This window comes from Astyanax mexicanus, chromosome 3, assembly GCF_023375975.1.
Source record: "Astyanax mexicanus isolate ESR-SI-001 chromosome 3, AstMex3_surface, whole genome shotgun sequence".
NCBI lineage: Eukaryota > Metazoa > Chordata > Actinopteri > Characiformes > Acestrorhamphidae > Astyanax > Astyanax mexicanus.
Window position 1 is genome coordinate 38,617,460 of NC_064410.1, and position 27,987 is coordinate 38,645,446.

Genomic DNA, 27,987 nt, shown 5'->3' on the forward strand with positions numbered 1-27,987 from the left:
CAGGTGCATGCAGCCAGTATGACAGACTATCTTGCATTAATTAACACAGATTGTTTTACTATAATGTGGCTGCACTGTAAGTAATTTAAATGCACTATTGAATGTGTGTTTTTTTTTTTATGTTTTCGGGCAGTATGGAGTGAGGTCTTGTGTGTGACAGTATGTCACACACCAGTAGAGAAACTGATGGGCCACAGTGTGCCACAGATCCACAGAGAGCCTTTCCTGTATATTTTATCATTTAACTCCAATTCCTCTTATTAACTGCAGTATTAAAAGCGGGGATTGTGCACACATTGGCGGCGACGGTGGTAGAGAGCTGATTGGAGGATATAATTGATTGGACACAGCCTGAGAGATGAGGAGATGAGCACTGATCACTTATATTGAGATTGGCAGATGAGTAAAATGGATTGGATAGACTTTTATGCGGATGAGAGGCCAGAAGCAGAAGAGTGGTCACATGCAGTGGGAGAGAGATTAAAAAGAGAGGCTGATTACAATCAAGGCAGAGAGAGAGAGAGAGATAGAGAGAGAGATTTTTGGAATGGCTGGTTTCATCCATATTTAGTGGGAATCTATATCGTTTAACAGTATGGAATCACCAGTAAAATTAAATATAATTTTTTTAAACAATAATTAATCAATATTTATCACCAATTTTGTACCTACCTTCTTACACAATTCACTCTTTTTACATATTCCGGGGGACTTTTTTTTTTTTTTTTTTTTACATTTTTTTGCTATATAAACACAGTGTTACTAATGTTATGTTCAGAATGTAGATTACTTGTAAGTTTCTGCATCAAAGTATTGATTTAAAGGTCTTGTCAGACAGGAGCTACCTGCACTAGGAACAGTATAGTAGTTTGTTCCTGTGTTATTTGTGCAAATAGCACATCATGCTATAGCACATGTATGCTTTGTCCAGTAATTTAGAGCTAAAGAACAAATGGTGAGAATTTATCTATGGAACACCACCAACAAAGTACAATTGAGACAGGTAGGTGTGTGTTTAAAATGTTTCTTTTTACACTTTTTACTCGGTGTGGATTTTTACATTCTGGACCTGGACTTCCCACCTCTGTGTGTAACTATAGGTTTACATAGGATCTCCGGTGGATTTTGTGTTTTACAGAGACTCTAAGACTAGGTCAGTGGCTGAACTGCACTTAGTAGGGCATTACACATGTTGTAAAGTAACGAATGACATTGCAAAAACTGTTATTAGTGTAAAAATGTCTTTATTTTTTAAAATGTTTTTAACTGTTGTTTGTCTTACTGGCTCGCAGTGCTGGTAGCCAATCAGAGGCGATTTGTTTGCATGTATGAATATTCTTGAGCAAGAGCCAAAATCCTATCCAAACTCCTCCATCGGACTAAAGCAGCATCATACTGGATCACCGGAGCACTTTTTTTCACAAAGGAAACATGAATGAAAAAATGATGGAATGAGACCTTTAAGATATGTTTTTGTTAATTCATTCACTGGAACTGTTAATATGACACACAACCAATTAATATAATGTTTGTGTTTAAGCTATCTGACACAAGGTTTTGCGATTTTTTGTAGCATTTATACATTTCTTTATTGATCAGTTTGGACACATCTAACACTACTGCACAGCTTTAAAGCCAAAATATTTACCACATTACCTTCAGTAACTGTGAACTGTACTTTGTATAAGCCAATTGGTAGAGTACAGTCATGGTGAAACTGAGTAGAGCATGGCACAGCACAGCAACACAAAAACTGATTATAGATAAAGACTCTTATTTTAGCATCAAGCTTTTTGACATGAAGCAGGAAAAAAAAATCTCACATAACTCCCTAAATAAACATATACAAATCCACCTGCAGCGGAGATTTTAATCAGCAGCTTATTTATGAGATGCAGTTCTTTTAAAGCTCCAATTGTTCTATGATTTAGAAAGCTGTGGAAAAAGGAAGTGTGTTAGATATTTAGATATGGGAAAGGAAGAGAAATCAAACACATGCAGAACGCTGCTATTTTTTAATTTGACACAGTAGAGATGTTTCCGGTTCAGTGACAACTTCTTCTCTCTCTCTCTCTCTCTCTCTCTCTCTCTCTCTCTCTCTCTCTCTCTCTCTCTCTCTGACACACACATACACACACACAGTGTAACTTTTTTTTACTTTTATACCCTATAAAGTTTACTTAAATATTGCTTAGGACAAAAAGTGTAAATCTTTTCATTCACTGCACCCTTTGCTCTGCTTTTATATAACTGCTCTTTAAGAAACAATATAAAAGAGTCTTTCCTTGTTGTAAAGGATGATTTAACAAGACAAAGAGTGATTTAAGCATTCAACTTAAGTTAACTTCTTAAATATAGAAGACAACATATCCTGCAGGTTCTGGTTAACATTAATAATACTATTTAAGGTTTTACCAGTACACTTTACACACTTTTAAACCACCTTTTTAGCTCCATTTTGATAATGTGAATATAGAGACTGTGATTTTTGTATGCTAAGCTGATTTTCTCTGTAATTTAAATCACTTATATGCATGCTGTTGCTGTCCTACAAAAAAAAAAAAAACTTATATATCCATTTTTGACATTTACAGTTGATGTTTCCATTATGATATGTGTCAACATTTCCTGTCAAACATACCAATTGAAATTTGAAGATACAAGGTTTTTGTGTGACATGTTTAATCATATGAATGCATGTTTTAATGTGTAAAAATATGAATATTAACATTTATGCACAACAATGACTACAATGATGGAAGTCAGGTTTGGTGGCTATGCTATATAAATATCTAAATGTGTCTAAAAGTTTTAATATCTGGTTTCATTCACTAAAAACGATGACATGGCTGATAATTTGTAAAAATGGATGAAAATAGATGAAAATATGGATGACATAAAAGTTTAAACATGATGAATTGTAGTATATGGGGGGTCATTGTGGGACCCCACTCATCCCTCACATGAACTGTTCTCCCTCCTGCCTTCGGGAAGAAGGTACTGCAGCATCCGGTCCAGCACGACCAGATTCTGCAACAGCTTCTACCCCCAAGCCATCAGACTCCTTAACTGCAGAGACTGAACTGATGGTTTTTCTGTACATGCACACACACTCTTACCCCACTTACCCCAGAAAATGGAAAGCACTACAAACCGTACTACCTCACTGGACTCTATTGCACACTGTGTAATAGAGTAATTACTACCTCACCTGGTCCTTTTTGCACACTGCAAAATTTGCACACTGTCTTGTTATTTATTATTCTTTGTCTGTATGGTGTTGTATTGTCTGTCTGCACTTTTGTACTGTTGCACTATTGTTCTGTCTACACTGTGTTTATGTGCACCATGGTCCTTGGAGGAACGTTGTTTCGTTTCGTTTCGTACTCTGTATATAGCTGAAATGACAATAAAAACCACTTTGACTTTGACACTTTGACTTTTATATGCTAACCTTGTTCTGTTTAAAAGATGCATTTGGATGTTTACAGTTATTTTATTCACTCTAATGTTTTACCACAACAGAGATGTTTAATTGCTGAACAGGCAGCCAAGGAAAACTATATAACATGCACAGAAAAGTACATTCCTCTATATGTACAGCTCTGGAACAAAATAAGAGACCACTTAAAAATTAAGTTTCTCAATGAGTTTCTCTTTAATTTTATTAAATTGAAAATCTGTGGAATATAATCAAGAAGAATATGGATGATCACAAGCCATCAAACCAAGCAGAACTGATTTAATTTTTGCACCAGGAGTGGCATAAAGTTATCCAAAAAGCAGTGTGTAAGACTGGTGGAGGAGAACATGCCAAGATGCACAAAAACTGTGATTTCACCAAATATTGATTTCTGAACTCTTAAAACTTTATGAATATGAACTTGTTTTCTTTGCATTATTTGAGGTCTGAAAGCTCTGCATCTTTTTTTTGTTGTTTCAGACATTTTTTTTTATTTTCTGCAAATAAATGCTCTAAATTACAATATTTTTATTTGGAATTTGAGATGAATGTTGTCCGTAGTTTATAGAATAAAACAACAATGTCCATTTTACTCAAACATAAACCTATAAATAGCAAAATCAGAGAAACTGATTTAGAAAGTGAAGTGGTCTCTTAATTCTTTCCAGAGCTTTATATTATACAGCTATGTGTTCATTCAAAGTAAATCTTGAAAAAAAAATGTTGTTACACAGTGTTTGCACTAAATGTAAAGGAAATGATAAACTATGATGTGGACACAGAAAAAAATATATATATTATATTGATACTGACCCAAGTACACTGTATATGTAGGTAAATCAGTGTAGATTTTAAATTAAAGTGTGTGTGTGTGAGAGAGAGAGAGAGAGAGAGAGAGTCAGAGAGAGTCAGAGAGAGTGAGACAGGATTTAGGTGTGTATCAACTAATTCCATGTAGCATGCTTGAAAGCTTTAGGCCTCCCACTATGACGCTTTCCTCAGCGGAGCCCAAATTTCATCATCATGGGGAAATATGGACCCACCACAGCGATGCCCTCCTCACACACACACACACACACACACACACACACAAAGGGAGAGAAAAGCAGTCAGAGGAAAAGACAGCTCACGCTCACCATCTCCCAGCAGCCACCAGGGGGGAAGCCGACCCGCAAATGAACAACAGCTCAAATAAAACCTGAGTAAAATCTCTCTTGGTCCGAGCAGGAGAGCGCAGGATCAGCTATCATAGCAGGGCCTGTTTGAGTTGGATCTGGCTGTAGATTAGTAATCTGTTCTCTGTTTGGATGGGGTTGGAATACATGTGCTCTAGGAATTCCAGAACAGAGAAGTCTGAGGGGGTATTAATCACCTGATAAAGGTATACTTATGGTTGAGGATCAAAAAGTGGACAGACTTGATTTGGAGATCGCTGGTTCAAATCCTGGTCATGCAGCTTGCCAGCAGCTGCCAGAGACCTGAGAGAGCACAATTGGCCTTGCTCTCTCTGGGTGGGTAGATGGTGCTCTTTCAGCAGTGTATAAAATAATTTTTTTAAATAAAATTATAAAAAGAACAGCTTTTTCAACTTTTGTCAGAAGTCATGATACTTTATAAAGTATGTTCATATAGACCAACAGGGTCATTTGACTGATAAACTTGAAAATGTGTGAAAGGTTATGCATTATCTTTAATGCATATTATTTTCTGGACAATTTGGGGAACTTCACTGTTGAAAATGTGTAATTGCACAGATCATGTGGAAGAGTTGCAGGTTAATACAAACACATTTCTATGTACAATTCCAGTGTTGTACAGATGACCTCAAAACTTCATGTTGCCTTTAGTTTAGCTGAAGAACAGAAGAGCGTAAAAAGCTTCATATAATGGGTTTCCATGGCCGAGCAACTGCATCTAAGTCTCACATCACCAAACCCAATGCAGGAGATCAGATACTTTTGGCAATATACAGCTCTGGAAAAAAAAAAATAGAGACCACTTCAGTTTCTGAATCAGTTTCTCTGATTTTGCTATTTATAGGTATATGTTTGAGTAAAATGAACATTGTTATTTTATTCTATAAACTACGGACAACATTTCTCCCAAATTCTGGATAAAAATATTGTCATTTATTTGCAGGAAATGAGAAATGAATTAAATAACACAAAAAAATAGGGATAGCTTTCAGACCTCAAATAATGCATAGAAAACAATTCATATTCATAAAGTTTTAAGAGTTCAGAAATCAATATTTGGTGTAATAACCCTGTTTTTAATCACAGTTTTCATGCATCTTGGCATGCTCTCCTCCACCAGTCTTACACACTGCTTTTGGATAACTTTACGACACTCTTGGTGCAAAGATTCAAGCAGTTCAGCTTGGTTTGATGACTTGTGATCATCCATCTTCCTCTTGATTATATTCCAGAGTTTTTTTTTTATTTGGTAAAATCAAAGAAACTCATCATTTTTATGTACAGCTACTTTTTAACACAAAAGCCTTCTCCCAAAACACATAATATTGATCACAGCACACATTAATCTTCATATAGCACTAAAATATCTGCATGTACAACGGTTTGAATTAGACCTTTTTATCATTGTACAGATTTAACACCTACAGAGAAGTACAGAAAAGTCCAAAACCTGCAAATGAGCTAGTGTTGAATCAACACTGAAAGAAAGTGTTAAATTAACACTGTGGGTGACAACGTTTAACACTTTCAGTGTTGATTCATCACTGAAAGTGTTGATTTAACACTGACAAATGAGCTTTGTAGGCAATTTGGAACTCTTTCATAAAATAAGGTGTTTTAATTTCCAAAAAAGCAAGATACCTATAATTCATCCACAGCCTGAAACACTGAATAAAGAGTGGGCCTATTCTTTTATAATCCAGAGCGGTTTGTTTTTGAAGGTTTTGCACATTAAACTCAAATCCTCACAGCAGCAGTCTTCAGTGTGCATTATTCCTTTCATATTTAATTCAGTCTTCCTTATAGAACACACACAGCCCGCTGCGGCCTATAGCTCATATAGCGCAGCGCTGAGCCTACAGACAGCATAAGTAAACACACCAAAGGCAGAATGGATCTTGGCTGAGCTTAAGTGTGCCATCAGAGCAAAACCACACACTGTAAGCACATCCCACCTCCTCCGTGAGCTGAGCATGTGGGACGCTCTTCCTGTGTGTGTGTGTGTGTGTGTGCAGCTGCAGCCCAGCGCTCTGCCACCCAGAGCTTCCCTCTGATCTGAGAGACCATGTGGGAGTCAAGGGCAATATTACACAGCAAAGAGAAAGGCCAGCCAAGAGACGCACACAGACTAAAATACACACTCTCTTTCACACGCGCACACACACACGCACTTACACACTGATGTGTATTCCTGACTTTGTGGAGTGTTTATGTGTCCCTCTGAATGTACGTAAAGGCTGCTCTCTCTCTTATGGAGCCTATAGATACATGTAGATTACTTGTACATATATGTATATATATATATATATATATATATATATATATATATATATATATATATATATATATATATATATATATATATATATATATATTCCAAATTGCTTGGGATTCCAAAAAGCTTGGGATCTAGTGAAGCTTGAATTTTTGCACCAGGAGTGGCTTAAAGTTATCCAAAAGCAGTGTGTAAGACTGGTGGAGGAGAACATGCCAAGATGCATGAAAACTGTAATTAAAAAACAGGGTTATTCCACCAAATATTGATTTCTGAACTCTATTAATTAACTTTATTAATATGAATGAACTTGTTTTCATTGCACTATTTGGGGTCTGAAAGCTCTGCATCTTTTTGTTATTCCAGCCATTTCTCATTTTCTGCAAATAAATGCTCTAAATGGCAACATTTTTATTTGGAATTTGGGAGAAATGCTGTCTGTAGTTTATAGAATAAAACAACAATATTCATTTTACTCAAACATATACCTATAAATAGCAAAATCAGAGAAACTGATTGAGAAACTGAAGTGGTCTCTTTTTTACAGAGCCGTATACTATATATACTATAGACTGAATGTGCTGAGATTTAAATGATCCATTTATGAACAGAACAAGGAATCACCTTTTACCCATATATAGACTGAAAAGTCTGAGGTTTAAATGATCTGTATATTAACTGAATAGGCTGGGAATTGAATTATCCATATATAGACTGAATGGACAGAGGTTTAAATGATCAGTATATGAACTGAATAGACTAGGAATCACATTATCCATACAGTATATAGCCTGAATTGACTGAGGTTTAAACGATCCGTATATGAACTGAATAGACTATGAATCATATTATCCATATATAGATTGAATGTAATGGGGTGAGAATGATTGGTATATGAACTAAATAGATTAGGAATTACATTATCCATATATACACTGAATGGTCTGAGGTTTAAATGATCAGTATATGAGCTGAATAGACTAGGAATCACATTATCCATATATAGCCTAAATGGACTATGGTTTGAATGATCCTTATGTGAACTGAAAAGACTAGGAATCATATTATCCACATATAGTCTAAATGGACTGAGGTATGAATGATCAGTATATGAACTAAATAGACTGGGAATCACACTATCTATATATAGACTGAATGGACTGAGGCTTGTATGAACCGTATATTAATTGAAAAGACTAGGTATCACATTATCTATATATAGCCTGAATGGACTGTGGTTTGTATGCTGGAAAGTTAAAATATGCATATACTGACTGAATTGGCTGAGGTGCTCGATCTACATATGGACTGAATGAGCTGCGGATTGAATGATCTGTGTAGAGACAGAACAGGATGGAAGTTGAATAATCTGTATATTGACTTAAATGGTTGAGGACTGAGCAATTTGTGAATCGGCTGAGGATTTAATTATCTGTATAGAATGGATGGAATAAAGATTTAAATATGTGTATGGTGATTTAAAGGAGATGGGGACTGAATGACCCATATATGGACTGAATGGATTGAGGATTTAATGATCAGTATATGGATTGAATAGGCTGAGGATTCAAATATCAGTATATGGACTGAATAGGTTGAGGATTGAATGATCAGTATATGATCTGAATGGGTTGAATGATCAGTATATGGATTGAATGGATTGAGGATTGAATGATCAGTATATGGACTGAATGGATTGAGGATTGAATGATCAGTATATGGACTGAATGGATTGAGGATTGAATGATCAGTATATGGACTGAATGGATTGAGGATTTAATGATCAGTATATGATCTGAATGGGTTGAATGATCAGTATATGGATTGAATGGATTGAGGATTTAATGATCAGTATATGGACTGAATGGATTGAGGATTTAATGATCAGTATATGATCTGAATGGGTTGAATGATCAGTATATGGATTGAATGGATTGAGGATTTAATGATCAGTATATGATCTGAATGGGTTGAATGATCAGTATATGGATTGAATAGACTGTGATTTGAATGATCCACATATAGAATATTTGGACTGAGAATTGAATGATCCGTATATGAACTGAATGGGCTAAGGATGGAATGATCCATCTACAGATACAATGGACTGGGGATTGAATTGGCTGTATATAATCTAAATGGATTAGACATTTACTGACCCATTTACCCATCCAATTTTCTGGAGAATTAAAAATGTGTTTATAGACTAAATGGAAGGGAGATTTAAATATGTGTGTATAGACTCAATAGGCTGGGGATTTTGTTTTTATTCATATGATAATATTTTCATAAAAGCATGTAAAATAAAATTTTCCATGATGTTGTGAGGTTTATACACTCATTGCATCATCTTTCAGGGTTGGTTATGTGCTCATATGAATAAATGACATCTGGTCCCCACAAAGAACCAAACAGTAACTCAAACACACACACACACACACACACACACACACACCGAACCACACACAACCGCCTGTTCAACGTCTGTAAAAACCACAGCAAAGCCTGCCCCAGCTCTTTGAAAAGACTTGATCTGAGCATATGTCATCACCTCTCAGCGCTGCAGGTAAGCTTCGGATAAGGAGCTGTTTTATGTAAGAGTCTCTGGATGTAACAGATGCAATTAAAGTGGATTATCAACCACATCCTGTAAAATTACGCCCAGCGCAAAACAACACTCCACACTTTCAAAAGCTAACACAGCGCTGAAAACAGTTTTTCTTCCTGTGCAACTACAGGCAGGGAGGGGGGGGGGGGGGGGGGGGTGTTAGCGTGGCTCTGAGTGACAAAGACCACAACAGTAAATCATGAAAATTACAAGACACTAGAAATGCTTCACAGGACGAGTGCAGAGATGTTAAAGCATTGGCAGTTATATAACAAACCACTGGAGTCAAAGCTGGAGGGATGACTAATGCCATGAGATAGTTATTAAAACAGCAGGCTGGACTCCAAAGCCACTTTAATGACACTGTGTTGGTGCCCATTAGAAATACCATAGAAATTAGTGACGAACTGTAACTATCAGAGCTGGGCCTTCAGGGGAAACTGTAAATGTCAGAAATAGGCCAGAAAAAAATTATGTTTGGCCATTTTGGATTTAATAGACATTAAAAGCTTGTAAAAAGCTTGCTATCCGTGGGTTGTTTCACTAACTTATGAAGAGCTCACAGGTTAGAGATCTGAGGGTTCGTCATAAGTGGTACAATCATCATAAGTGTTGGTCCTACTCAAGTGTCAAGCAATAAATTATAAATACTTTGTTATCTTACTTAAATAAAAATGTTGGTCCTCTGTTCTTCACTGGAGTAATTTTAATTTCCCCACAATTATCTTACCTTTCTCCTCCTATTGCATCAAAAGTTTTTCAACATTAACATTTTATTATAACATTATAGTTATTATATAGGAGAGTTAGCATAGCTAGCTAACTCTTCTGCTGTCCTTCTTTCTTGCCCTTCTCCGCCCTCCTCCTGCTGATGGCAGTAGGTGGTCCTTCACAAACCCTGGAAGTATCAGCCAATAGCATTCGCTGAGGGAGGTGACCCTGACTCCGCCCCTAAACTGTAAAAAAACAGAACAGCTGCAGGAAATTTGCATAGCGAGTGAGGTCAACTGTGAATTTGAGAAGAATAAAAAAAAAAGAGAGAGAGAAATTAAGATCAACAGCAATATTTTGTTTAGTGTGCACACAATTCCCTTTTACATTTATTCCCTTAGTACATTTATACACGCAAAATGATAAAACACGTAGGTTATGTTTTTTTTTGCCTGGGAATCTTTGTGCCCCTGACTTTCAACAGTAATGTAACGCCATAGTATTGGTCAGTGAGTGCATCTATTAGCTGATGTGATTAAATGTTAGTTAGCATTCTCCTCCAAGCTTGTTCAGCTGTTGAGTGGCTTTGCATTGGTGGCATGTAATTTGTCGCTGGAGCTATCATAGTGTCCTAGGTAATGAATGGGAATAATTAAGATTGGGGTAAAATGGTGACAAAAAACAAACAAACAAACAAACAAACAAAAACATGTAGTGCCCACACTGCTCCACAGCCTTGCGTGGATTATTAAATGTACTGTGAACAATTTCCTCTTCCTCACCTAACACCTAAGTTTGATTCTTTATAATAATGTAAAGATATCTTACACAAGCATTTTCCAAACATTTTCTTTATCAGTCAAAATTAAACAGACAGATTTGTGTTTCTTTACTTTGTAGCAATTATGTGACAATAGGTATTTCTTGCTCTTGGGCTCCTCCTACAAATTACATTTTGAGCTACTCTTAAAGAACATGCATTTCTGGACAAGCTGAGATACATAATAGTAGCGGAAAGTGCCGTTACTAACTTGGTCACATTCTTTTTTCAGCTCCTTTTTAGCTGTCTAGCTCCAAAACAGTTGAATAATGAATTAGCTAATATTGTTGCAAATCTAGTTCCATAAAAACGAACTTAAGGTTGATGTTTTTTTTTTTATATTATGTGGCAATTATGTGTTTTGGGCTGTCTGGATTCAGCTAGTGTATTGCATCCTTTCTCCTATTGACTATCCTCCTATAACTCATAAATTCTTCCTTGTGCTCTTAGGGAGCTTGGCTCTGCTGCCTTGCAATGTGAACGTGAAGTAATGGAAACTTTCTCAGCAGCTGAATTGTATGTACTTTTGTCCATGTGTTTAGACAGGAGTGTGTCATACACTGTCAAAACCCACATAAGCAAGTCTTTGAGGGATGATGTAAATTCTCAGCATGGTTTGAGGCTAGTGTGTGATGATTAAGGCACGCAGTTTGCTTCATGTGCAATGGTGTGACATAAGCTTCCATTGTTCCAGTGCAAACTCAGGAAATCAAATATAAGTCCAACATGTCAATGATCCTCTTATTTTACTACAATGTGTTTTTATCCCTTATAATCTTAACTGCAGACCTTCAAATGGTACATGACCTCATGTCTCCTATTTCACTCAGTCTATTTCTTTTCAGATAAGTGACAAATATTACCATTGATAAAAAAAAAATGTCTCAGGCAGATACAGTTGCAAGAAAAAGTATGTGAACCCTTTGGGATTACTTACTTAAGTCACAACAATAGACAAACATGGTCTGCTTAAACTAATACCGCAAAAACATGTATATGTTTGCATGGTTTTATTGAACACAACATGTTAACATTCACAGTACAGGGTGGAAAAAGTATGTGAACCTTTGGATTTAATAACTGGTTGACCTTCCTTTGGCAGCAAAAACCTCAACCAAACTTTACCTGTAGTTTCAGATCAGACCTGCACAACAGTCAGGAGGAATTTTGGATCATTCCTCTTCACTAAACTGTTTCAGTTCAGCTATAATATTCTTGGGATATCTGGTGTGACTCTCTTTCTTGAGGTCATGATGCCACAGCATCTTAATCTGGTTGAGGTCAGGACTCTCCAGAAGGCATATTTTTTTCTGTTGAAGCCGTTCGGTTGTTGATTTACTTCTATGTTTCGGGTCGTTGTCCTGTTGCATCATCCATCATCTGTTGAGCTTCAGTTGGTGGACAGATGGATCTTAAGTTTCCGTGCAAAATGCCTTGGTTAACTTAGGAATTATTTTTTTCCGTTGATGACGGCAATCTCTTCAGGCAGCAAAGCAGCCCCAAACCACGATGCCCCCTCCACCATGTTTCACAGTTGGGATGAGGTTTTGATGATGGTGGGCTGTGCCATTTTATCTCCACACATAACGTTGTGTGTTTCCTCCAAACAACTCAATTTTGCTTTCATCTCTCCACAGTACATTTGGCCAGTAGTGCTGTGGAACACCCAGGTGCTCTTTAGCAAACTTCAAACATGCAACAATGTTTTTTTTGGACAGCAGTGTTTTCCTCTGCAGTGTCCTTTTTCTTGTTTAATGTTTTCCTTATTGTAGATTTGTCAGCAAAAATGTTAGCATGTGCCAGAGATTTCTGTAAGTCTTTAGCTGACACAATAGGATTCTTCCTCACCTCATTGATCATTCTGTGCTGTGCTCTTGCAGTCATCTTTACAGGACGACCACGCCTAGACCGTGCTAGCTACCATCGCCTTAGTGGTGCCGTGGAACGGAAAAACCTGGGCTGATATGGTCTGATATGATCACCTCTTTAAGAACAAATCCAGGTTCAGTTTGGAATCATATGATGGCAACAGGGTGATAGAACATCTATTCAAATAAATGTATCCTTTCAGTTGAAACTGTATTTAGCCACACCAGTGCATTGGTGAGTTTAAATACTGATGTTGATAATCTGAGTTAAACAAATCAAAAATGCCAGTCTTAACTCACTCTAAATTTACATCAGAGAACCCAGTTCAGCTCATGCTCTGCCAACTGGGGGCCCATTCAACCTTTACCATACATTACCTGTGCTCAAGGACCTCAAGCTGTTGCAGAGAATCCCACGCTACTGTGGCAGTGCTGTTCTCTGGAGATTATGCAGACTGTGTGGATATGCAGTTGAAGTGGATGCACTTTAAAGTCACCTAATTCACTAATTAGAAGGTTGGAGAAACACACATTGCTCTTAAAGATTAAACTCCACTCAAGTTCAAACATCTCCTACTTTCATCTGCTTCTTTACTAGTAGTAGTATTCCTTTCTTCTGCAATATGGGGAGTAATTTTGGCAGTTTAGCCCTAACAAATGCCTCCAAAACCCCTCAGGGCTGTGGCTCAAAGTTTTTTTTTTTTTCTCTCTCTCTTTTTCTAAGTGTGAGAAACAGCGAGAGAGAGAGAGACTCAGGGATATGATGCTGTGGGTGCATTGTGTTGGTGATTGTTTTTTTTTTTGTTGTAGTGCTAATGAATCAGAGCAACGTTGAAAGCATTATGTACTAATGGCACATGGAGAGAGTGTCAACATTTCAGTTTTTCCACAATTAACACTTCACCCTGTGAAATGATTGCTTTGTAATTAGGTAGTTACAAGTGAAGGGAACGAAAAGAAACGAGGGAAGGGAGAAAGGGAAAAAAAAAGATCTGAAACAGAACGAGTGACAAGTGTGAGTGACGAACAAGTTGTATTGTGTGAGAAAGTGTGAAAGAGAGATGAAGAGAGTGATGAAGAGAGAGAGAGAGATACTTCATTGGCACACACACACTTCCACACTCTTACACACACATTATTATATGTGTGCATGTATGCGTGCATCATGCTGTCATGTACTACAACGTTAAATGCTTAAAATCCCTCACTGTGTGTTCACAGACGAGCTCCTGCTTTTTTTTTTTTTTTTTTTTTTTTTTTCCTGTACCCCGTTTCTCACTTTTGATTGCGACTTGGGGTGTCAAATATGAATATTTATGCAAATGACACATGGTGTTATGGATGTCCCATCTGATCTAGTGCAGCGGAACAGCTAATAACTACAGCTGTAGAGCTACATCCCGTAAATGGAGAGCACTGAAAAATTCAAATGGAAAACCAAGTGGGAAGAACACGAAACAACAATTATCCATCATGCGATGTCAAAGTGACTGACAGATGTTTAAATATGTCTCCACAGATGTGCGACTGATTAATTTCCGATGTCGTGGACGTAATTACGGGATGTCAGCATCGCTTGGCCATGGGCCTGATGGCTAATTTCACTCTTTAACACGTTTCAAAGCAAATGATGCATCAGCGCGGCTAACGCCGGCGAATAGCCATCAATAAAGCCGCAATTCAGCCTCTTCTTTTAAGTCCTTCAAGAGTTATATCCCATAATATATGTGTGCTCATGTTTCTTCTACGCCCAGCACGTGCTGAGATGAGAATGATGAGGTGCGTGAGGCGGGATATTCCTGCGTGGCAATAAGAAAACAGAACAATTAAGTATGGAGATGAGCTCAGTATAAAGAAAATCGGGAGCTAAATACTGTATTAAAGCACCTCCAAGGATTTACACGTGGTAAACAGAATAAATGAGCACATATATTACCGTAATAAAACGAGCAAATTAGATTCATTACCTGTAATGCATTCTCAGTAATGCATCCTTTTTTGTACATTCTAATTCGAATAATAATACAGATTTAATTTAGCAACGTTTATCCATTGAACTTATTAGCGGTCATCTATTGTAGGTTCCTCACTTTTGTAAAAAAAAAAAGGGATAATAGGAATTTCATGTGGTATTTACAAATGTAACAACTTGCTTGAGAAATTTTTGACATGAATGTAGTGTTCCTTCCTCAGTTCATCCAGTTCAAATCTTTTTTTATTTTAAATACAAAACCCAACAACTTTACATTAAACCTATAAAAAAACTACCTATATTGCATACAAGCCTAGTGTGTTTAAAACATATTTCTCCACCTCAGGCATAAATCCTATAGAATATCCTTTTAAGTCAGTCATATTCTCAAAGGAATGTTACATGGTGGTACATATGTGACAAGGTGTAAAATTTCATAATAAAGGCCTGAAGTTACTGTATCTATGTGGTTGAATATTCCTGACATTAAAAAGTAACACAATCAGTGCAGGAGAATGTCATAGAATGCATTAATTGGTTTCTGATTGCTGGTACCTCTGATGAACTTATCCTGTGCAACAGAGGTAAATCTTCATCTTCACGGTCCTGATGAGAGCCAGTTCCATCATAATGTTTTAATGTTTTAATGGTCTTTGCGACTGCACTTGAGCATAATTTTAAAGTTCTTACATTTTTTTTCAAATTGACTGTCCTTCGTTGCTTAGATTCATTTTTTCTTTACTTTGTCAAGTATTCAAATAGGACTATTCACTGTATAAAATTAAATCTTTACCAACTCTACCTTTTCACAAAACAACTGATACTTTGAAGAATCTACAAAATATAACATATTCTGGTTTATTTAACAGTTTTTTGTTTACTAGATCATTTTATGTTTTTCTTCATAGTTTGAATGTTTTTTTTTTTTTAAATAATGAAATCACTTTTGACTGGTGTTTTATTCCTCAAAATCATAAAGGTTTCACATTCACTTGGTGATGTATCAGAAGTAACTAATATCAGGTGGGTAAATGCATACTTGTTGAAATAGCCACGTTCTTATGAAAAAATGATTAAGAACAGTATCCCTGATAGCAGACTACTCCGATCCGGATCCGTTTTACCTCCGGCAGATCCGCGCTACAGTCAGGTCTGTTTAGTGGATCTGGTCCGGCTTCACTCCGGGTTCGGGTTATGATTGTGACTCACGTTCAGATCCGTTTTACTGACGGTAAATCCGCATAACAGTCCGTCTCATTTCACGCCTTCAATATGACTTCGGCACGGAGTCAGATACCAGATGTGAGTTCAGTGTCAGCTCAGTGTCGTTTTGCGGATCCGGGCCGCATTGGCGGAGCGGCACAGGAGCGGGAGAAATTCAAACTCAGCGCGAGGACCAACTGACATCTGCTGAATCTGCGCTTCAGGTGAGTTAACTAGCTAACTAGCTATCAGCGTCATTTAATTACATTTATTGCTCATTTTTAATCTTGTATATGCTAAAGTTGATTTATCACGTGTATGTTGGATAATATCAATTGTTTTTTTGTGTATTTAATGTTAATTGTTGTCAATTTGTAGGCAAAATTGACAAAAAGCTTCAGTTAACGATACCAGTTAGTTATGCTAGTATTAGCTAGTATAACTAGCTAAGCTAACCAGGCTAACTAGCTGAAATAAACGCTGTTAACTCATTTTGCTCGAGTAACACACCTTTTTTTTATTAAAATAAACAACTTTAGTTATTCTTAGAACCTTAAATAGTTGTGTTTGGGCTTAATTATAATAAAGCTCGTCAGACGTTTTCCTGCTCCACCTTAAATCGTGCAGCAATGGCTTACTGACATTGACATATTTAAGCACTGTTTAAGGTGGAGTGGGAAATACAAAGAAGCTGGCCAAAAGTAAAAAAAAAAAAAAGAAGAAAAAAAAGTAATTATACATTTTATAATTTGTTATAAACACAACTAAGTTACTGTCAATAAAAATATGAGGCTGCATTTAACTTATTATTTTCCAGCATAAACTTTTCCATTCCACCTTAAATTTATTCTCACGTCGTGGCGCACGAAGGAGCTGGCCAGTGTCCATATCAGCAAAATGTGAATCTTTAGAATAATAATTGGGTAATATTTGCTAGCCTAAAATCAGCATATGTGTAGTAATATATTAAACAATATCTGTTCTGATTTCAACTTAAAAACACCTGTTCAAAGTTACTACAATATATTAATTATATGCATTTGCTTAGTAGGGCTGCTGAGGGCTGGGGACCTGAGATAAGGTGAGATACAATTATTTTAGCTAATAAAATGTATGTTTACAGGTTGGATCCACCTAATGCATTTTATGTTTAATATTATGGTAGTCTTGTTTGTTATACAACATATATTATGTTAATAGTTTATTATATATTTGCTGCATCAAAGACCAATTCTATAAATGACCATTTAAGGAAAATGTCATAATTGCCAGCACCATTACCCAATGAAGTTCATGTTTATTATTAAGCAGAAAATTTGCATTCTGTATCAGAGGCCAATTCTATAAATAAATATATGCAATAACAGTATGATCCTAAAAAACACGTTTTGAGCCGAACTTGCCTTAAAGGGCCTCTGTGCCCTCTACTGCTTTGTAGTGTAGTAATTTTCAGAAGTGCTAAATATGTGACAACAAAGCTTTGAACATGGATCTTTCTTGTATAGGTTGCTGCAACAGTGATTAATAGTTAGGTTTACAAAACTTATTGCCTCATTTAGTTTAGTTTGTTCATTATTTGCAAATAAGTTTTTGGATAACTCAATCTGGATACATAAAGTCTGATGCAAATCTGATGTATGGTAAGTTAAAGTTCAGCCTTTATTTTAAAAAAGAAAATGCTTAACTTACAATACTGAATGTAATTTTGTTTTGTTTGTTTTTTAGGTGTAATCATTTACCCATCAAATCACCTAACAAGGTAATTAATTCTATTTTCCAGCAGTTCTGTAATTAATTTTGACTTTAAGTCTGTTGATACACGTTTGATTTGATATGTTTGCTCTTAATGTAGCATTTATCCACTTTCTTATTTTAATTGTTTGTTGTGCCACTGCACTAAAAACTTTAAGGGACACTAAGATTTTCTTGATTAATTTATATACATTTTAAAGAAGTAAATTTACAACCATAAAAATTAGTGTTCCACTCCATTGAGCTGTAATATACAGAATAAAAGTCCTCTCATGTCTGATCTGGGCTCCACTGTGTTAAAACAAGGCTATGTAAGTATTTGCGTGCCCTGCTATCAGAACTTTCTCAGCCTCGTTTCAACACCGTGGAGGTCAGATCAGACATGAGAGGAATATTATTCAGTGTATTACACCTCAATGGAGTGAAACAGTGATTTTGAAGTTCAGAATAGCTTTTAAGTTTGTGTTTTGTTTTCTAAGTCGTATTTTTGAGAACTTTGCAAGTTCTCTCACTTATAAATCATTGAGGGGTCTGAAATTTTCATCTTTGGTGCATGTCCACCGTGAGAGACATAATAAAAATCCGGAAATCACAATTTATGATTTTTTTAAAATAATTTATTTAATTTACAACTTTCTCAGCAGGATTTGGTATCCGCAAAATGGTTCGAGGTCCTCAGCCCTCGCCTCCCCCAGCACAGAGGAAAACTACCAAGGGCGGTACTCTCATTATAGGAGATTCAATTGTTAGACATTTAAAAGTATCTAAGAGTAATGGCACAATTTCATGTCTTCCAGATGCTTGCATGCTGGTAGTCGGCAAGCGGCTCCCTGGGGCGCATTGCCAAAGCAGGAACCCCGGCACCATCGCCCTCCATGTGGGGATGAGCTTTCGGGAGCGACCGGCCCCATTCCACAGAGACAGGCTTCTCTCTGTGAACATCGAGGCGGTGCTACGCTGAGACTGACTGTCTCTACCCAGTCACACCAGCCAAGTAGGTTTGTTTGCTGGTATTTCTGCTTGTACTATTTGTATGTCAATTCTTCATAATAGTGTAAATAAAACACATTATCAAAATAGGTGGAAAATCTGTTTTAACAACTCCATTAGAATTAATACAAACTCGTCTGTCCTCCTGAGTTACAGCAACAACCACATTAAATCGGGGCTGTTAAATATAAGATCGCTGGCACCTAAATCAGTTACTGTAGGTTAAATTATCATTGACAATGCCCTCTCTATGAGACATGGGTTAAAACTGATGGATATTTAGCTCTAAATGAGTCCACTCCCCCCAGGTTCTAGCTATTTCATCTACCCATGCAGGACTGGTCAGGGTGGTGGTGTAGTCGTCAGTTATAGGAATAAATCAAAATACAGAGTTTGAAGCTAAGTCATTTGAACTGTTTAACCTTATAGTCGCAGGCCCATCTACTGCCACCAAAACCCAACATTCATTCCTGCTGATAACTATGTACCGTCCTCCAGGACCATATGCAAAATTCACTAAGAAATTCAGTATATTTTTTAGCTGCAGTAGCTCTCAACTCTGACAGAGTTATCATTGTTGGTGACTTTAATATCTATTTTGAAAAGAAACAGGGCCCACTGAGAATAGCATTTAAATCAATTTTGGATGCATTAGCCTTCAATGAGAATGTAATGGGCCCACCTACTGATGTACTGACTCAACTTTTTTTTCATTTGGTGATCGTTTTGGCTATGTTGCAGCCAGGGGAATGCATTTTTGCAGAAAACCTGCTTTTTCATAAAATTTTTGAAATCTAATGTCTTTTACTCTCACGTCATTCATACTCTCTGGACGCATTTTGCACTCTCTGGACATGTTCATGGCAAAAATGTTCACACACCTACAAATTGCTCTTAAATCATTATACATCAATATTGTTTTGCTTTTTTTTCATAAATCAGGATTTTAAACATTTAAATAACTGTTTAATAATTTTATACAGTAATTACAGTGAGATAAAAAAATGTGTTTTCAATGGAAGTCAATGGGGCATTTTTGGCCACGAAGGTGTTCAGAGGGAGTATTTGACACTACATAAAAAAAATTCTACCAATGCCCCATACATCTAATATTTATTATATGAGAAATAGTACAACTTTTGTGGGGGTTTTTAATGAATAATTAATCATGAATGTAATTAAACTGTCAATTAAAGGGTTAAAATCCTGGAATGTATTAAATATTTGATCATTTTGATCAGGGCTGGATTTGATTAAGTGATTTATGAAAAAATAGCAAAAAAAAAATGTATATGAGTATTTTATTGCTGATTTTGTGCATGTACATTTTTGGCAACAAAGGTGTCCAGAGGGTGCAAAATTTAAATCTGGCACTACGTAAAAAAATAATAATGCAATCAAATCAATTTTGTTGCTAATCTTTTACATGTCCAAGACTCTAATAGTCACCAATGCCTCATTTGTCTGCTGTTTGTTTTGTGGAAAATAATTTTTGTGGTTTTTTTTTGTGTTTTTTTTGCCAAAATACAACAATAGTTAAAATATTTAAACTGTCATTTAAAGGGTTAAAATCCTGAAAATTATTTAATGTTTGGTAGTTTTGGGTAGAACGGAAGTTGATTAAGTGATTTTATGAAAAAAAAAGTTTATTTATGTAAAAAAAAATATATATTGATGTATAATGATTTAAGAGCATTTTTTAGGTGCTTGTACATTTTTGCCACAAACGTGTCCAGAGGGTGCAAAATTTGAAGGGGGCTTGAGGGTTAACCTGAACATTTATCACCTGGCCGCTTTATTAGCAAAAACACAATTACAACTGCAACAACAAATGCATTTATCAAAAACCGCTGACTTATATTCTATTGTAAATAAAATACAATATCATTTTAAGTACGAGTTAACAAAGTTCTTAGCCTTACAAAGCTTTTGGGAAATGCACCCCAAAGCTATAAGTGCACTTTTTATTTATCTTTCTTTTAATTTTGGGTGCATAATTCCAGTAAAATGGTAATTATTTATTATGTGAAATGGTATAAATGAAAATTAGCTAGCCCCTATTAAATACAGCTGTGACATTTATATATCTTTTAGAAATTTGGTCAAATGAAAAACACTTGTCATTTTAGTACGCTATATTCTAGCCACTTCTTTTCTGCTGTTTCTGAAATAAAATATTTTCTTATTTTGTCTTTTTTATAGGCTGCACTGTAGTGGTGTTAAGTGTCCAAGAATGCTCTCATCAGTGGAGGCACAGCTGGCTGCAAAAAACGTCTGTGTCTGCATGTTTATATTATGTGAATTAAAAATGGTTTTATTATTAAAATAATTGTATTAATGCCTGTTGATTTATAAATTGTTTAATTGAAATCAAATTTTATTTAAGTAGCTTAATTAAGTATTGCATTTATAACTGATGGTATTTTATTTAATTAGCTTAAGTATTGCATTTATAACTGAAGGTATTTTATTTTAATTAGCTTAAGTATTGCATTTATAAGTGATGGTATTTTATTTTAATTAGCTTAAGTATTGCATTTATAAGTGATGGTATTTTATTGAATTAGCTTAATTAATATTGCATTTATAAGTGATATTTTATATAATTAGCTTATTTAAGTATTGCATTTATAAGTGATATTTTATATAATTAGCTTATTTAAGTATTGCATTTATAAGTGATGGTATTTTATTTAATTAGCTTAATTAAGTATTGCATTTATAACTGATGGTACTTTCATTAATTAGCTTAATTAAGTATTGCATTTATAAGTGATATTTTATATAATTAGCTTATTTAAGTATTGCATATATAAGTTATGGTATTTTATTTAATTAACTTAACTAAGTATTGCATTTATAATTATTGTATTTCATTTAGCTAACCTAATTAAGGATTGCATTTACAACTAATGTTTTTTTTATTATATTATTTAAATATTGCATTTGTAATTTAATGTACTGTATTAAACTCTTTTAATTTATCAATGTAAAAAAGAAGTCAAATAGCTTAGTGCTCTTTCTTTACTACTTTTATTTTGAAATATGTCATTATAATCATTAATAAGTAGGCTGGGGAACGTGAAAGGGCCGTGGCTTGGCCGTAGCTAATACGGAACTAATCCGGGGCTGATCCAGATCTGGTCCAGATCTGTAACGGACCTGTTCCAGCGAGTGTAACGGTAAGCGGATCCGGCGCGGATCCGGCCCATATTCGGTCTAAAGGAACACCTGAAACGCTTGGTCTGGACTGGTGCTGGCCCAGTATCTTTTTGACTCCGTAAAACGGATCCGTGACGGTTTTGGCCCGTTGTGCATCTGGACCCCGGCCCAGAACCGTTTTACGGATCCGGCGCGGAACTTGTGATAGACTCGGCCCGGATCCGGCCAGAATGCTTTTTGCTATCTGGGATGCTACTATCTACTATCTTTTAGACATACTATGTTCTCATGACTTAAGATAAAAATAAAACTTAATTTAATAGCTTTAAGCTCTTTGCAAACACACTTTGGGGTATTTTTGTGCTTTAATACATCTCCACAAATGTTGTGGAGACAAACGTCTCACTAAGGAATAAGAAAATGCTGGTAATGCTGGAGTAAAAATATTTTTGGACTGGCTTTGGCACTGAAATCCTGAAACAAATGTAATAAGTGGGGCTGAGGGAATAAAATCAAATGATATGGGCCCATTAAAATCAGCCCTAATAGACACGGCACATTTGTCAGACGTTGCAGGCAGGATGCAATTGGCTTTGTGTGAGCATGCATTTCCATACACACTATACACACACACTGTTCATATATAGGTCACTTCCTGTCCTGTGGAGTAATGTATGGAGTGGCATTCAGCAGTAAGATGCACATTTAGCATTTTCTAGTGTAACACTATCAGTCCTTGGAGATTGGGGTCAGCTACAGTTTGCAGACAGACTGACTCTGTTACAAATAATGGGACACAATAAAGGGGTAATTGGCCAGTAGAGTGAGAGAACATTTCTACTAGTGTGTGTGTGTGTGTGTGTGTGTGTGTGTGTGTGTGTGTGCATGTATCTAAAACAAATGTAAATGTCTGCCTGCCTCACAGGAGGTAAGCATAGGAAGTGTAGGGTTGATTCAGAGCCAAAAGAACAAATGCATCATCAGAATCTAAATGAGAAAGAGCAGAAGAACTTTCTAGAGCAGCTTTAAAGATGGACAGCATTCTAGAGCAGTGTAAACTGAAAGCAGGGCCAGAAGTGGAATTAAAAATTAACTACACAGCAAATTCTGTTTTTTTATACATAAAAAATGTATAAAAACTCCCTGAAAGTTAATATCAACTCTATTTCTATTGGTCCGTTCATCAAAAAACTGTGGCACAGTGTAGGGGACAGTTTGTCTGTTCAAATTACGTAGTAAACTAAAAATGGACAAAAATGGAGATAAGTGTTTTTCATAGGACAGCGACAATATGCGTGACCATCGAATACACTCTATGACAGTTAAAGTTACTCTTTTCTAGGAATTGGCTTTTTAACTCTGTTAAGGAGTTGAAATCCCATCTACAGTAAAACACAGGTATCAGCCTGGAACATTTAGGAGTAAAAATGACAACAAAAAGCATCATTACTGATTACAATTACATCATAAGTGTACGCTAGTATATATTTCTTCATTGAATGGCAACTTCAATCCTGCATTGCAGTTCTCAGGGCATTACCAGCACTGTGTCACACTTAACAGTGCAGAAGACGGTAACTTGCTCTTATAGCCAACAACACATTAGCTAGGCAAATTAACCATTATGTAAAATACCATGAAATACCCCATGGAAGGAGCCCTGGTGGGCAATACTTCACACTGATGGTAAGTTAGGATTAGGTGACACACCTATTAGAGAGTTCAGTCACACTCCTTATTACCTTGGAATAAACTCTGAAATGCTACTCCGCCAAAGAGTTCCCCTTAACCCTTGTGTGGTGTTCATATTTTTTGTTACTCGTTTACTTTGTTACTTGTATTTAATTCAGCAAAATTAAGCAATTTTACATTAAAATGGTTTACACATGCTTGCTTCACCTAAATTACAAGCAATATAAACAGCTTATATGGTTAATATTTGCCCTTTACCTTTCTTATGTTATATTTCTTTAAAAAAATGCTACTCTTTTTTTATTCGTTTTTTAATAAATTTTAAAAGAAAATGAATTAAACTCAAGATATGAGTAGAAAATTTGTTTAGTTTCAAATTTACAAATGAAGCAATGTTTATTAGCCCTTGGCCAAACATACTGTATGTAATATAAATGTGTGTGTGTGTTGGGGGGGGGGGAATCGAAAATGTGTTTTGATATATGTTTCTCACAAAAAAATTAGCCAATGCCAATTAGTTTGAGTTAGATTTTTTTTTTTTTTGCATCATTTGTTGAAAAATGAAAACGGGTCCCACAGACCCGAACACCACACAAGGGTTAATTCAACTTGTAGTTTAAGTTGAAGAATAAACTCACACTAAATAACAATTTAACACTTTCACACATTTTTGCTTAACTCCAGATTTTAGAACTCCAGAAAAATTTGCTGTGTAGGTTTTATGGTGTTGCAGATTTCCATTCTCGTGTTCCAACCTCAACAAAACTGGTTAAAACAAAATTTTATTTTTTTTAAATTCCATTCTTTATATTGTTGCTGTCCAATAAAAAACAACAACAACAAAAAACAAGTATATCCATTTTCGTTGATTTTTAGTTGACTAGATCACGTGGTATAGGCACCACTGGTGGTTCTTAAAGCATTTTAAGGTGGTACACTAGATGACCTCAGGAAAAAAAAATCTGTTTGTATTAAAATATAGACTGAAAGTTTCCACTTATAATTTTCCTAACATTACATGTGTTTGTGTTTAGTGTTTCAGGCCATTTCTTCTCAGAACTACAGTTTTATGATTATTGACATGAGTTTTATTGGCTCTAGAATAAAACCCTGTGCTCCATCAACCTGCTCTATCAACCAACAGTCACTACAGTTTCTGCATTAAAATTAATAGTTAAATAAGGTAGCATGTGTGTGGTACATGTGTTCCTATGAAATGGCTTGGTCTAAAAAGTTTGAGGACTAGATCTGGACTAGTTCATTTGAACAGACAAACTGTCCTTTACACTGTGCCAACATTTCTTGAAAGTCAATAGAAATACCTTAAAAAATACCTAAAATAAACTCTTTTTACAGTGACTTCCATTGAAAGTTTAGAAAGTTTTTTATGTCTCCTGTTGCTGTTTTGGAGATGGAGATTCTCGCTTTTCATTGGACAGTGATTAAATGTGGGTTGTAGGTGGTGAGATATGATAGAATAGGTAGATAACAGTAGCTTCGAGACTGTTAGTACTGTTACTGTTACTGTTAGTAAATCAGTAAGTTGCTTCAACATAGTGATAAAGTTATTTAACAAAAGTTATTATGATTAGAACAATTTACTTAATGGCCCTCATTAAGTAAATTGTGGGGACACATTGCAGACATCCCACCTCTCCAGCAACTACCGTGAAGCTCTCAAATATTTATAGTGGTTCCAGAGTGCCTGAAAATCAGAAATCATATACATATATCTTGTGATGCAATTTTTGGAGCAGTCATAAAGTATGTGTCAGAAAACATCCTGATTGGTCTGTCTTTGAGCATAATAGATCTATTAGTGTGCTCTGTTGGTTTGATTTACGTTGTGATTGGTCTGTCTTTTTACTCTAAAGACCTGAAAACCTCAAGAGTGCCTTATAAGGCAGACAAACCTTAAAGGAGAAGGTGTTAAACTAAGTGCTAGACTAAAAGCTAACTCAGCTGATGAGCTACAATCTCTTCAGGTAGCTAAATACATTCTGTGCTGAGGGGACACTGAGAGGACAGCATCGCTTTATCTGGAAAGACTTGAAAGTAATCAGGGTAATCAAATTTTTCAGTAGCTCTCCATTACAGGTCATCAATATAACATGGTTTAAAAAAAAAAAAAAAACTCTTGTAAAACCACATTTAGACCACAGTCACACATTTCCTATACACGAATATGCATTAAACTATTTAAATACTTAATAAACGCATTCTATGGAACCTGTAAAGAACATTTGATGAATTGAGGCAATAGACTAACATCTGGACATCTGGAGGTTTTGTATGTATGTTTTTTTTATTGTACAAATTCTTTTCTGAAGGGTAAAATGCTAATGCAGCACACTGTGACAGCACAGCTAAGTGAGCAGGGTCTATTCATAGCCACGATGACGGCAGCTTCCTCTTTCTGAGGGAAAAAAGCAGCAAGGGCATCCCGAAATTTTCCCTGGTATTTATACCATTTCCCTACATCAGGAGTGTCCTCCACAGCTGAGTGTGTAATGGTGTATTAGTGGGAAAGGCAATGGCTTGGGAAAGGCCTACTTTGTGATTCACTAGGGAGACTCTGCTCTGGCTGGATTTTAAATATCTAGTCCTTAATGTTTTTCCAAGTAATCAGTTCCAAAAGTAGCTGCTTATTTAGAATGGCCATCTTTAGTGCAGGTTAGCTTGCTAAGCTATTTTTCTATTATTCTCACAAGTGCAGTACATTTGGAGTCAGTAATAATGTGTCCAGTGGACTGTGACTTAAACATAAAGAGATTTTATGCAAAAATAAAAAAAAAAACACGAGTATCTCCTTTTTGGTCGATTTTTTGTTTACAGCATAATTGAAACAGACTAACTGTCCCTTACACTCTGACAACTAAAACACCTAGTTTTAGACCACAATAATTTATTGTATAATTTACAGTTCTGGTGGAAACAGGAGAGTTGAGGTGCACCGTGATTTGGGCAGCCGTGGTTTTATACAATCTGGGTTATCACCCGAACATCCCTTTCAGACAGCTTCCTCTTGCCTCCACAGTTAATCCTGTTGGATGTGGTTGGTCCTTCTTGGTGGTATGCTGACATTACCCTGGATACCGTGGCTCTTGATTCATCACAAAGACTTGATGTCTTGGTCACAGATGCACCAGCAAGACGTGCACCAACAATTTGTCCTCTGTAGTACATCAACTCGATTAGCTGCTGGTGTTTCCTATTGGTTAACTTATCCAACAAATACAAACACCTAACATATGGTGTGCGTACCATTCACATTGTGATTAACTCTTGACAGCAGTTCAGCACAGCTGTTAACTGACAGCCGTTCCAGGTGACTCTACCTCATAAAGCTGACTGAGAAAATGATGTGTCAAGATGTGGAAAGCTGTCATCTAAGCAAGAGGTGCCTACTTTGAGGAATCTAAAATACAGTATAAACATATTGATTAATTTACCACTATCTATCAAATATATTTAGTATTTATAGTATAGACCCTTTTCCCAGGTGTTCGTGTTTAGTGTGTGTTTCCTGTTTGTATATATAGTCACCCTTTGTCACCTTGTCCTCGTCGGTCTTTGCACCTTCCCCTGATGTCTGTTGTTTCTGCATTCCTTCTTGTTCTCAGCTCCAAGTTCAAAGCTCCTTGTTCAGTGTTTATCTTCTTGATTATTTCTTGTTTATTTTTCCCTTGTTTATGTTCCTTGCCTTGTTTAGTTTATTTGCATCTTGTTTTAGTTGCTTGTTTTTGTTTGTTAGCCTCCCTGTTGTTTATATTATTTTCTCTCGTTTGTTTTGTTTGTTTATTTCTTCGTGCTTTAATTGTTTCTTTGTTTATTTGTTATTTATTTAATAAATTATCTTTTACCTGCATTAAAAACAAAAAAACAAAAAAAAATCGACACACGAGAAAGGAAACACGGACTATAAATAGTGGTGGACGCAAACTGGAAACAGGAAACACCTGGGACTAAGGGGCGGAGTTACAAATGAGCACAGGTAAGTGGGAAATTACTGGGGAACACAGGCACGAGGAACAGGTAAACAAACAGAGAAACTTCAATTCAATTCAAATTCAATTCAATTTTATTTATTAAGCGCTTTTAACAACAAAGGTTGTCACAATCCCATCTGCTTCTCACCATAAAGTTTCTAGAAGATGAAAGATTAATCCTGGTCTGATCTAACTGTAGCAATTCCCATAAATAATTGCCATTAGTCCTGTAGCTGCGTAAGAGCATATCCTCTGAGTCTCTCAGGGTGCAGGAAAAATAGCCCGA

At 36.0% G+C, this 27,987-nt stretch overlaps 1 long non-coding RNA gene across 2 annotated transcripts; it reads left to right on the forward strand.

The window, feature by feature from the left end:
* Positions 1-16,001: 16,001 nt before the first annotated feature.
* LOC111188832 (uncharacterized) lies at positions 16,002-21,192 on the forward strand. Of its 2 annotated transcripts, none has more exons than XR_007438060.1 (5): positions 16,002-16,340; positions 17,168-17,197; positions 17,842-17,875; positions 18,510-18,866; positions 21,061-21,192. It is a non-coding gene; the product is annotated as an uncharacterized LOC111188832 (long non-coding RNA). The 2 variants fall into 2 exon arrangements; XR_007438059.1 differs by having other exon boundaries at positions 18,510-18,862.
* The last annotated feature ends 6,795 nt before the right edge of the window (positions 21,193-27,987 follow it).